This window comes from Camponotus floridanus, unplaced genomic scaffold (assembly GCF_003227725.1).
Source record: "Camponotus floridanus strain SB8 unplaced genomic scaffold, Cflo_v7.5 scaffold105, whole genome shotgun sequence".
Taxonomy (NCBI): Eukaryota; Metazoa; Arthropoda; class Insecta; order Hymenoptera; family Formicidae; genus Camponotus; species Camponotus floridanus.
The window spans coordinates 472,680-484,962 of NW_020229221.1; the positions used below are offsets into that span (position 1 = coordinate 472,680).

The following is a 12,283-nucleotide window of genomic DNA, read 5'->3' on the forward strand; positions in this document are numbered from 1 at the left end:
GTGTGTGTGCGCGCGCGTGTGTGTGTAGGGCTGCGTTTCTCGGTACGAACGCGTCGAGAAAGATAGATTGGAATAATGACTGGACGACACAAGTAAAAGAATTCCGTGTCGAAGAATACAAAGTCCACGCTGTCATAAAAAGTCGCCGCAAATTTATACAAAGGAAGAAATTGTAACATTTCGAAGTAGCACAGAATAAAGAAGCTTCGCTCTCTATCGCGCTAGTCTGACGGGGAATATTTCCAGGCTAATTTATCTATAGCTTATTCGTTTTTAAATAAAATTTTTCGAAATATAGAAAATCATATTTTCCCCCTGTTTGTTTACACCGAAAGGTACACGACTTCACAGAAAATTATGATAATGAAAAAGGCGTGGTTGCGTGAAAGAGGGTGAATAATGTTCGCGATGCTCCAAGAGAGAGCTTCGCTGGTAACGATATGCTCAGCGAAGCGACTTAACGCACTGCTTCGCAATGTTGCAATGTGCGCTCGTTTACAGCTGTCAATCTCGCTCGCAGCAATGTTATTAAATCCATTTACGTGCGGTGTATAAACGTATACTCGGCAGACAAGATCCTTCACGGGTTCCTCCACCCGAGTCGGATGTGCGCGATCGAAACATCTTGATTATTGACCGCAGACACGATTCGCGCTTCTCGTGATCCGAGATGCCTAACACGCGGCGAATAATTAGCGTAATCAAAAGTTCGTTAGTAAAAACTATCGTTGGTAGCTGGCTGCTATAACATTATCAGCGGATATTTAAGTAAGATGCAAAAATTAAAATATACATATGCGCTGCCGCGCAATTGCCTCGTTATTGTTTAATGACAGATTCACTGACGAGTTCCTGATGAGTTTCCTTAGCAAAAAGCGGATATAAACCGATTTAATATTTTGCCACATTTAACATCGCAAAAATTAAACATATTATACTGATAATTTATCGATATGAAATGCGATAAAATTGTGATAAAATTAATTAAAAAATGAGTTTCTGTCGTCTAGTTGCGCTTCTAAAATCTCAACAAAATTTTTTAATATTAAATAATCTTAGTATTCGAATAGGTCAACACACACTTTTAAACTTATTTTTTGCTTGTCAGAAAGATACAAATACCCATCTCACTCAAATCATTCTGTCTATGAATAAAGAAATCTATCGAATTTACGATACCATACGTACGTATAATATGTGTACATATATGCATACCATCATAATATCAAAGAAAGAAATATTTAAAAACGAGAAGACGTTTTCGTGGATCATGACTACTCTGTCGAAATGATGGATAGTTCGATTGCATGTCCAACGCTTGAAACTCATTCGATAAAGAGCTATTAATTACGCAAGAGACGCGTACTGAATTTAAGGACATCGTTCGAGGTTGGTAAAAAAATGTAATAAGAATCCCGACAACTAATTGCATGTGGCTTGTATATGAAGCGTTTTCTTAGACTATATGATAGTCGAACAACATAATTTTATGCAAACTTGCGGACGTTTTCTGATCCATTCATTTCGAACTATTCATCTGCGGCAGCTGGCAAAGGCTGATCCGAAAGGACGACAGTCTTTCGTATACAGACTCTGCTAAAAAGCGTTGCACAAATCATAATACGATACAATAAAACGATATACAATCATTCGAATTGGTGACTGTAAAGTAATCGGCCGAGGCGAAAGAAGGTGTTTCATAACGCGGTTAATTGCAGACGGTGCAAAAAAATGGCGATTATTAACTCGCTTTTCTATACGACAATGATTTATGATCTTGCACAAGGTATAAGGACTATTTTAATACGATATTACGCGAGCTTCGAAAAAATTGATTGCGGCGAGAAACCGATTTTCAATCATTACTTCACGGATGAAACCGATCGTAGATTGACCTTGAGTATTTTAAGGTAATTTACCTAGTGAACGTGTTGATACCGTAGTGAGCTTCCGGCCAGACCGCGTGAAAGTATGTCATATTCGTCACAATGTGAAAGATCTAACCGATTGCGTAAGATGCGTAAATTTTTATAACGGTATTCGTGTTATTTAAAGAGAGGACGTCCTAATTCGAATCTTATCTTCATGCACTTGATGCCATTAGTATGCTATAATAGTATCTTTATATCTGTATCTATATTTGTATCTGTATATAATAGTATCTTTTTTTCTTTAAAAAAAAGATGGTAATATTTCTTCTAAAAAATAATATCGTATTTATATTATATCATATAAATACGTATGCCATTTTATTACATATACATATGTATGTGTATATATATACATTTTATGCGTGGATCACATTCTATCGGTACCAATCGATACATTTATCTCTGACATACAAGACTTTTCGAGCAGTTTATCTTCGTCGTAGAACGTCAAGCGTGACAAATGCGATTCGCAGGAGTCCTTTGTTCGTCGCTTTTCCAAGAAGATCGCGCGTGGATCTAAAGGTTCCATCACCCCCGTGTCGCACAGATCAAGAAGATCCATTAGATTATTTCCGATCGGGATCCGACCAACCTTCCCTACGGCTAAACCTTCGTCTCTCGTACATGTCCTTTTCTGCGCGCGAATAGAAAAGATCCACACGTTCCCTCCCCTTCGGGTTCTTCCTTCCCCAGGCATTCAGTCATAATCAACAAATCGTAGCCGCGGCAGATCTATTCGCTTCGATTGAAGCTAATTTGTAGCATAATATAAAAGGAGAAGATCCCTGCTAACCTACGCCCTTCGTGGCAAATTGGTTCCTTTAGTTTCTAAGAAATGGAAGGTTACGTCTTTGAGGGCAAACCGGATCGCCGTATATACATATATATGTATATCGTACATATATTCTAGTATATGAGAGGCAGCTAGATTAACTCGGCCGTTTCTCTGAACCACCAGCGACTAAATTAGTAGATTATGTATCGTTTTTCAACCATTCTTTTTTGATATCGTAGATTAGAGGCGTGAACGCCTCAATAAAAATCGAACAGAATCGCAGAACATATAATAACGGGAAATAAGGAATTCTGATCCCATTAAAAATATGACGCTAGATTAGATAGATTTTAACTAGAAATTTGCATATATTACTTTTGACAAAAAATTTTTTCCGATATTCCATTTATATTTATATTTGTCAAAACCAGCTCTCTATTTCTTGAAAATAATTGTCTAAAAATAGATACAGATGGATATCATTATTTTCTGTCTCTCGAAGGTTGAAAATAACTTTCTAAAAATAGATACAGATGGATATTCGTTGAAAGAAATATATCTGACGATAGTGCGGAGAATAAAAAAAGAACAAAGGGACATTCCTTGCGAGGGACTGTAATGGTCCGTTAACGTAAATAAATGTATATTGCATTATGCGCGACTATAGCGTATACGTATACGTATGAATTAATTTCACCGTGGAATAATAATAGCCGGTTGCACTTAGTAATCATGCGCATGCGGGTAGCTAAAAGTACGAACATATGCCGCACGATTCGCCGTGTGCTCTTATGCGCTCGTCGTGAAACGTGGGTATTATTCGCGAAGGTCGTCCCACGAAGGCTGCACTGTGTCAAACGGATAGAATTGCCCGACGAACGACGTGAAAATGAAATGAGGGCAATGCGAGCGAGACGCGCGTGCGTAGCCTCGTGTTCCTTCGAACGGAGAAAGAATGCATCCATTGTCTTTCCACGGGATCCTCAACCGACGAACTCTGCGACCGCACGTGCAACATCCGTGAAGGTAACGTATGTGGCTCTTGGAAACTTAATTTAATTTAATTGTTCATGAGATACTTCCATCGCATTCTCAAATAAAATGGAAAATAATTAAATTATAACAGCCACGAAAGGATTGGAGTAATATCCGCTAATTCGAAATTTTTCCCAACGATCCTGTCGACGAGAACCATGTCGAGATAAATTTTCTTTTCCCAGAAGCTCTTATACGTAGACTTGCCTAGAGGGATGGTTTGAAGGAGGAGAAAGAAGAAGGTCGCATACGCATAAAGACGCATGTGCGGCCGCGTGTAGAGAAAAGGGGGCGACCGTACGCATTTAAAGTACACGCGGCGCGTTTCTCGGTAACAAAGCAGCGAAAAAATGCCGGGGGAGGAGGGAAGGGACTGTTTCCCGGGGCATATAACGACCATAATAGGAAGGTAGAGGAATCTTATCCCCAGAACCGGGTTACGTTTGTCCGTTGTTGCGCCGGATGGTTTCAACCACCGCGTCTGGGTGATCCGCGGGATCTGGGTGAGATCGAGCGAGAGTAAGAAAGAGACGCCAAGATCGCGAAGAAGATAGACGGACGAGAAGGAATAAGGTACATAATGAGAGAGGCGAGAAGACGGAGAAAAAGAGAGATAGAGACGAGCAGAACTCGGCGCTCTCTCTGCTTCTTCGTTCCGCGCGCCAACCTCTCGAAGAGGTAAGAAAAGAGGCGAGTAATACAAAACGTACGTCGGACTACCCGTGCATCGAGGAAACGGAACAAACTGGAGGAGCTCGTGCGTGTCGAGCGACTTCGAAATGGAAAAGCGAGCACTCGATAACATCCTATCCCGCGTTCAACTAAAGCGCATCGAAAATATCCGACATTTTTATAATATGTATTAATAACTAATATATTCAGAGAGCTTATCTCTCATTATAATTAAAAAGTAATTTGAGCATAGTGATACTAATGATAATAATAATAAGGGGTATGAAAATGCAATCTATTAATATTAACGAGAAGACTTTTCCGATTATTTTTGATGAAGAGAATAACTGGTTTGTACATGGATATTAACTTAAAAATTTAGCTCGATTTACTCATTAAAAAGTTGATTTCATGTTATATAAATTAGGTTTAATATTATATTTTTTTCCTTAGAAATTATATTGCACTTATCGCGAATGCAAATGTCAAATAATATTTATATTATTTTTGAATACTTTGAGATTCTAATATAATTATATGTTGATAAATACAATTATGTTAATAAATACATATATACCGATAAAAGAGATTAAATTTATACTTATAAAAGAAATTAAATTATTTATGATCTATGAATTAAAACTTGCACGATATATGTTTCAATTTCGCAAGAATTTTTATCCTCGATGGAGTTTCTATTGTAAATTAAAACAGAACTATCACCAGTAGCTATCGTGATAGTCGCTTGGATTTATTACGCGAAGACAGGCCATCGTACCTGCAGCTGACACTTATGGTCACACGGATATGCTCATTCTCTCTCTCGCGCGCGCGCGGCATGGCAGGTGCACTCTCCGGAGTAATATCTAATCCGCGTTAACGACGACCGAGTTTCAGCATAGTTAAAGTCTTAAGCGGCTTTCGACCTGGTTATTAAATCTCACATCCTGCGTAACGATTTCTCTCGTTGTAGCAAACGTACGCATCGCGCTCTCGTACGAGGTACGATAACATACGATTTAATGAAATATCGTATCATTCATTCACAGAAATACCCATTATCGTCAAATAAAATAGAAATTAAAATAATTTCCAAGAGTACTAGTCATATTATTTAGTCTTCTATATTTGCAGAGAGCAAAATTTTCTTTAATTTTTCTTCAATTTTGGAAACAATCATCATTGCTTAAAGGACTAAGTATATTTTAACAGTTATTATTCACCATCAAATCATTTTTCAATAACTACATTTTTCGAAAATTATCACGAAATGATTTTAAATTTCCGTATTAAACCGAAGATTTAAGCGATCGAATATTAATAATAAATGTTAAGCGAACATTATTAACGAACTTAGGAGAACACGTTTAATGGATGGATCGGAGATGCGTTTATTAAAGGAGGCGGTATTTATTAGAGAGGTATTTATTAAAAAGAAGCGAATCTCCATGAATTGGCACCGTTGGTTGATGGAAACTATGAGAGCTGAAAACCTAAAGAAGATACGCGATGTCATTTATTAGAGAAAATGCTAACTGGAATCGACCACGCCCGGTGGCTAATCACTATCTCGAGTACATCCCGGAATATTAATTAGAAACGTGATTAATAATAAGGGAGGAGTTCCGAGGGCTGGTTAAATGCGGATAAAAGTAACGCCGGGCAACGCGCGACTAGGCGCCACAGTTATCGTAATTATTGTAATTGGCCTTTACGAAGGCCATAGAAACTCCTCTCCTTATTCTCTTCCTCGAGAGCACCGGACCGAAGAGGCGACTCGATCTTCCGGTTCTACGATCGAAAGTAAATGCAGAAGCGACAGGCAGACAAGCAAGTAAACAAGCGGACCTCCCGCTCATCTGCTGTTTCGATAAATTAAGTTTAGAAGAAAAAAGATTCTCTTTAATATTTTAATAGTATATTCCTTCCTTAAACATGACTTTTTATAATATCCCTTTTAAACGGATCTTTGGAAGCATCTGAGAGATGTGCGTAAATCCAGATATCAATCAAATAAAAATATCGATAAACATTGTCAAAAAAACACAAAAATTACATTCCAATTTAAATAATATCGAATTTCTAGAACGCGACTCTAAAATTATGCAATGTACGATATATTGACACTATTAATAAATACATTCATCCTCGATAATTTATCAGATTCCTCCAAGGACGAGCGAAAATTGTGCATTCATTTCACACAAATTATAACGAAATATTTTCTCTTTCTATATCGTAGCTTAAAGACTCTTTCATTCTCTTTATATAAAACTATAATATTATATGTGATTGTTTATCTTATATTCTTATTTTTAAAAGAATATCTATATCTTAAAAGAGTATCTATCGTACAGAGATATAATAGAAAAGACATCGTAATCTATCATATCTTTCATCACGTTCACCGATAATGGTTCGATACGATGGAATTAGGACCGTGCTCGGATAAGCCGCGCGCAAACAATAGTGCACTTCCGCAAATTACGTTTTATTCGAGCGCATTCTCGCCGCCGCGGGCTGACGTTGCAACTGAAGTTGAAATGAAAACCGGTCAAGAGCATCGCGTTCGCGAGAGCCTTCGGTTTAATCCTTCGGCTATTTGCAATTTTTTTTTTCTTAAAGGACTTTCTAGGGGGATTTAATAATTCTCAAGAACAAATAAACATTCCTATAATGGGTTATTGAAAAACGAAAGAGAATTTCGCTGATGATCTCTAATAATCAGGTCATAGAAATGCAAAACAGCAGCAAATGCGAAGCATTAGTTTTTATCTACTTTATGATAAAGATATATATTTGCTTCTTTAATTAATATGTATATAAAGTACATATTTAATAAAATGTATTACGATAAAACATGTATAACATGTTTTATCGTAATAAAATCGTAGCAAAAGTATATTTATTTAATGACCTAAAAAAATCGAATGACAAGTTCTCGCGTTTAACTATATTTAGATTACTTTCTTTATTATTACTCATGTTCATTAATTGATTAAAAATCAAGACGATTTCTCTTTTTAAGATTCTCTTAACTTAAACATGAAATTTTACGATCTAACCATAAGTTATTAATTAATAACTATAAGTTCATATTATGTACATGATATTGAGAAAAAAAGTTTCGTACGAATTGCAATAGCATTTAGATAACCGTGATATATAACATTATATTCTCGCGTGAATTTTCTTAAATCTCTCAAATCGCAGTTATAGCACTCGATAATTATACGTCGTTTGGCTCGAAGGTGAGAGCAAAGTCTAATTATGATAACTGCTTTTTACAAGGTTCAATCTTATCATACAATATATTGACAATGTTCAAATATCATCGATTCTCTGTGGGATAACGTAAAAAGATGCTAATAATTTGGTTCTAAGCATGTTCTCGTTATCGGTTATGTATTTTTATCATTACAATGTCATGCACTAAAATCAGATGCAATCAAATGCACAGATCTACACTTTGCGCGCATACGATGCAAGTATGAAGCAATCATCAGTCTTAAATTTGTTGTTATTATCTAAAAGTGACCGATTAATATTTACTTTTAAGCTAATTACTTTAAGCTAATTTCTTATCAGGCAAATATAGTTAATTCTCGTAAACTCTTTGGTTATCTTTTTTACAAAACGGAGAATACAAATTATATTATATCATTATATTATATTTTATTAAATTAAATCAGATTATATACATCAAATTAAATAGAATTTTTCTAAAGTTATAAATTTAAAAAAATATAAACTATATATATGTATGTTTATATAATTTTTTAAATTTATATTATGATTAAAAATATATATATATATAAATTATATGATTTGACCGTCATTTAATTTGCTTTCTCCTTTTTGCGATTAAAATTCATATTATATGAAAGGAAAAATAAAATATTGCTGTTAATTATATCAAATTTAGCTGACTTATAACTTCGTTTTTCAAAAATGAGATCTTGTCGATTGCCAAGGCGTAAAATGACCGAGACGTGTGCATTTCCATACCTATCTCATCTTCGAGAAGCCGACCTCAATTCAAATAAGTATCCGAGATCACTCTCGCCGGATACATTAATTTGTCAAGAAAAATAACACATGTATAGAAAAATACCGTACGATAACGGGACATTCGAGGATAGCGCGAGGATCGACGTCGTTACGTTCGTTCACGCGGTCGTGGGAGAAGAGCAAACGTCTCACCGTTGGTCAGCAGTCATAATCGACATGCTCGCGTAATTTCACTCCTGACACGGCCTCGTTAGCATGCTCTCGTTTGCGAGGACCTCGGCTCGGACGCGCGGCTCTCGGTGATGCCGGGGAATCCGCGTACTCTCCCTAACAATGTTTGTTATAGCAGACGTACGTCGAGGAATGTGCGCATTATATCATTACGCACTATTACCCATTACATACCTCGTTACATCGTATATATCGTATATTATCCTAGATACGCCGGAGGAAAAAGTGAGGATCCTCTCCTTCCTCATCTCGCTCCCACATTATGTCTCTCTCTCTCTCTCTCTCGCTCCGTATGCCACTGATGAGACCCTCGGACCATTACCATGCACGTCCGCGCGGCGCATGCATCTCGCGCGCGCGAGCGCGCACACGCGTTCGTAACATCGCCGTACGTGCACATCGTAATACTTGGCGCGGGCTATCTAATTGTATAGTAAATAACCTTCGTAAATTACGCATATAATGCTTAATGCCGCGCGCGCGCGCGCGTCATGCGGCCGCGCATCGCATTGTGCTGCGCGCCTCTATCGCGTTATGACATTCAATTGCGACGTGTCAAGCAATCACGGCCGCCTTACAGACTCCGACACTTTATGGCGCGCGGTGATATTGCACGTGGAGAAGCGTGGTCACCCGCCGAGAAGGATAAAGGGAGAGGAAGAAAAATGAAAAAAAAAAAAGAAGAAGAAGGGAAAGAGTCTCGAGGCGACGCGTCGCCGTCGTCCCGATAAATTGAGTTTATTCGCGCGAGAATAACTACGAATTAATGAACGTTATCGTCGCGATGGCGACGTCGATAGCCCATAATTGTTTTATATTTATATCGTGCCGGGACGCGCGCATCGTGCTTTGACCGGCGACGGATAATTAACGAGAGAGATAAAACTGCCGGGGATCTTTTTTTCGCTGTGCGCTAATAGCCGCTCTGTTCCGAGTTCCCCATCCGGTAAAGGGGGAAAAAATTCGCGTTTTTATTTATCTCGTAATTAGCGGTAACGTAAACCTGCACGTTTGATTGATACTTCCGGCGCGCGTGTAATTTATTTATGAGACTGCAAATATATAAAACGTTAAGCGAGGTGAAAGAATCCACCTCGATATAAGATAAAAAACAATTACGGTACACTTAACTATTTAATTATTAATTTGATTTAGAATTCACAGAAGAAAATCCAACCTTTTAAATAGTATAAGCAAAATTACCAATGTAATAAGTTATATATTAAATTATACGAGAGAGAGATGCTTTATTTACGTCACGGAAATCACTCTTCTTTTCTCTCTTTTTAAAAATTGCAAACATTTTTTTTAGTACAATTCAAGTTTCGCGAGATAGGGATTCGCCACGCGACGTATTCATTTACCTTGGATCCGACCTCCATGACACACACAATGAGCAGAGAAGACAATGTCTGGTCGGCCGACGTACTTTCTCTATAACCGGATAATCGCTGAACAATGTCATAACGGGCTTTATATCACATGCGATTGCGTAAGTGTACGAAACCTTCTCAGTAACATTGACTTTTTCAAGTTTAATTGGCGCTCGTGCACCGATTACTAATTACCGCTACCGTGGTGAACGTGACACACATTCGATTTTAGCCTCGATGCAGTTGATTTGCACGCTGTATTCGCACCTCAAGTTCGCTTATTCAAAAGTACGTCGAGAGAGTAAAAAAAAAATATATATATATATATATATATATATATATTCCTAATTTAATAAATACCTATTAAATCCGTTATAGAGCGCATACACAAAACTCATTGTCAGAAAATTATACTGGATATATAATAAAACATGTGTATATTCTATTATATATTATAATATACCCAGTAACATTATATGTATTTTTTTAAATATTAAATATGTATATATATATATATATATATGTATATATGTAAATGTTAAAAAATCCTATGTAATTTTTGCTTCACATAAAAAATATATTTTTTTCATGTATTAATTATCCACATGTATTAATTATCCACATGAAAATATTTTAATAAAAAATTTTTTTAGATATATATTTTTTATATATAATTTTGTTAATAAATAATTAATACATTAATATATTTTTATATGTAGAATAAAATGTATTAAATTAGATAAATATTTATATGAAATAAGTGATGAAAAATCGACTTTTTATTTTGCGAACGCGATAAATGTTTATCTTATGTTATTAAATGTATGTAAATAAAAATTAGAATTTAAAATTTTAAAATAAATTATTAAAAAAAATATATTAAAATTGTTTTATATAATAGAACATTCTCTATACACTGAAGCCATTGTATACATTGCTCTAATTTTCACGAAGAAGCGCGAAATTATTATTCTACCGTAGTAACTGCATTTTCCAAATTTAAATAGTTCTTAGCAAATGTTGCTTTCACTTTACACGATTATAAAAAGTCGATTCAAAGCTCGAAGCATTGAATATACGCACCTGTATGTAAAATTGAATTAATTCTTAAAAAACCTAGTATACGTAATTGAGTTTACAATTTAAAATTCTCTATTATAAACATTAATTTGTTATCATTATTTCACCGCACGTAACATTATTTTTACGTGTCCATCAAAATAAATCTATAACAATTTAAAAAAAAATACAACCGCCTACGTGACTCCGAAAGCGCAGGTTTGCCACCATTACATTATGATATATGCGTATATTCGATACGCGAGCTTGGTGTTGCGATTACAATCGCGTCAAAAAAAAAACACGATTATACATTATATATTGCGCGTATATGCGCAAAGTTGTACAGTGTTAAGGATTACACGTAAAAGAGCTACGTACTTACTTGGCGATGCTGGATTATCCGATGTCGGCGTCGGTGGTTGTCGACGGTGGTGGATGACGGTCGTCGTGAGGCACGGCCGCTTGTAAAGGTTAATTTTTGTGCTTCTTCTCCACTGGTAACAACTCCACACTGTGGCACTCTCTCTACCTCTCGTCCTCTCTCTGTTATCGTGTACGTGTATCTCGCGAGTACCGGAGAAGAGAGGACCCGGGAAAGAGACCGGGAGATCGGGGTACACCCGATCTCGAACGGATCGCGCGACGAAACGAATACGACGATATCGCGACGAGAGGAAAGCGAGGTGAAAAGAATAGAGAGAGAGAAAGAAGGACAGGCAGAAAGGGACGCGCGTGTAAAACAGGAAGAGAAAAGGAGAGTGACGGACGCGGGGACTGAGTGGCCCTGCTCTAACACAGATCACTGACCAACTTCACTTCGAGACTGACGCGATACTGACTCGGGGGAGCGCGACACAACCGGCTTCGCGACGTTCGGCCGTTTCCGCCGCTCTTCGGGGGCGCTCGGCTTCTCGCCTCCCCACCACCTGCGCAAAGGAAATATACGCACAGGTATATTAATATTACATGTATATACAGCGCTGTGCGTACTATGTATCGCGTTGTGTGCGAATGTATACATATTGAACTAATCGTCAAGATAACGTGTATGTATAAAGGTACGCCCACGCAATTTGGATCTCCGATGATAATGAAGAATTCGTCTATACCTTACGCGACCACGTCGATACGTGGTATCGCGGAGATATTTTTTTCGTATAAAATTATATATATCATCTATATATTAGAAAAAT

General features: G+C 37.0%; 1 protein-coding gene across 2 annotated transcripts in view; it reads right to left on the minus strand.

The window, feature by feature from the left end:
* Positions 1–11,974, minus strand: part of LOC109609710 — a 125,008-nt gene extending 113,034 nt beyond the window's left edge. The window contains exon 1 of one of the 2 annotated variants that reach the window (XM_020030030.2): positions 11,473–11,974. The gene's annotated coding sequence lies outside the window, so the exon portion shown is untranslated. Of the gene's footprint in view, positions 1–11,468 lie in introns of both variants that reach the window. The other variant, XM_025411249.1, reaches the window with a different exon arrangement.
* Positions 11,975–12,283: the final 309 nt, after the last annotated feature.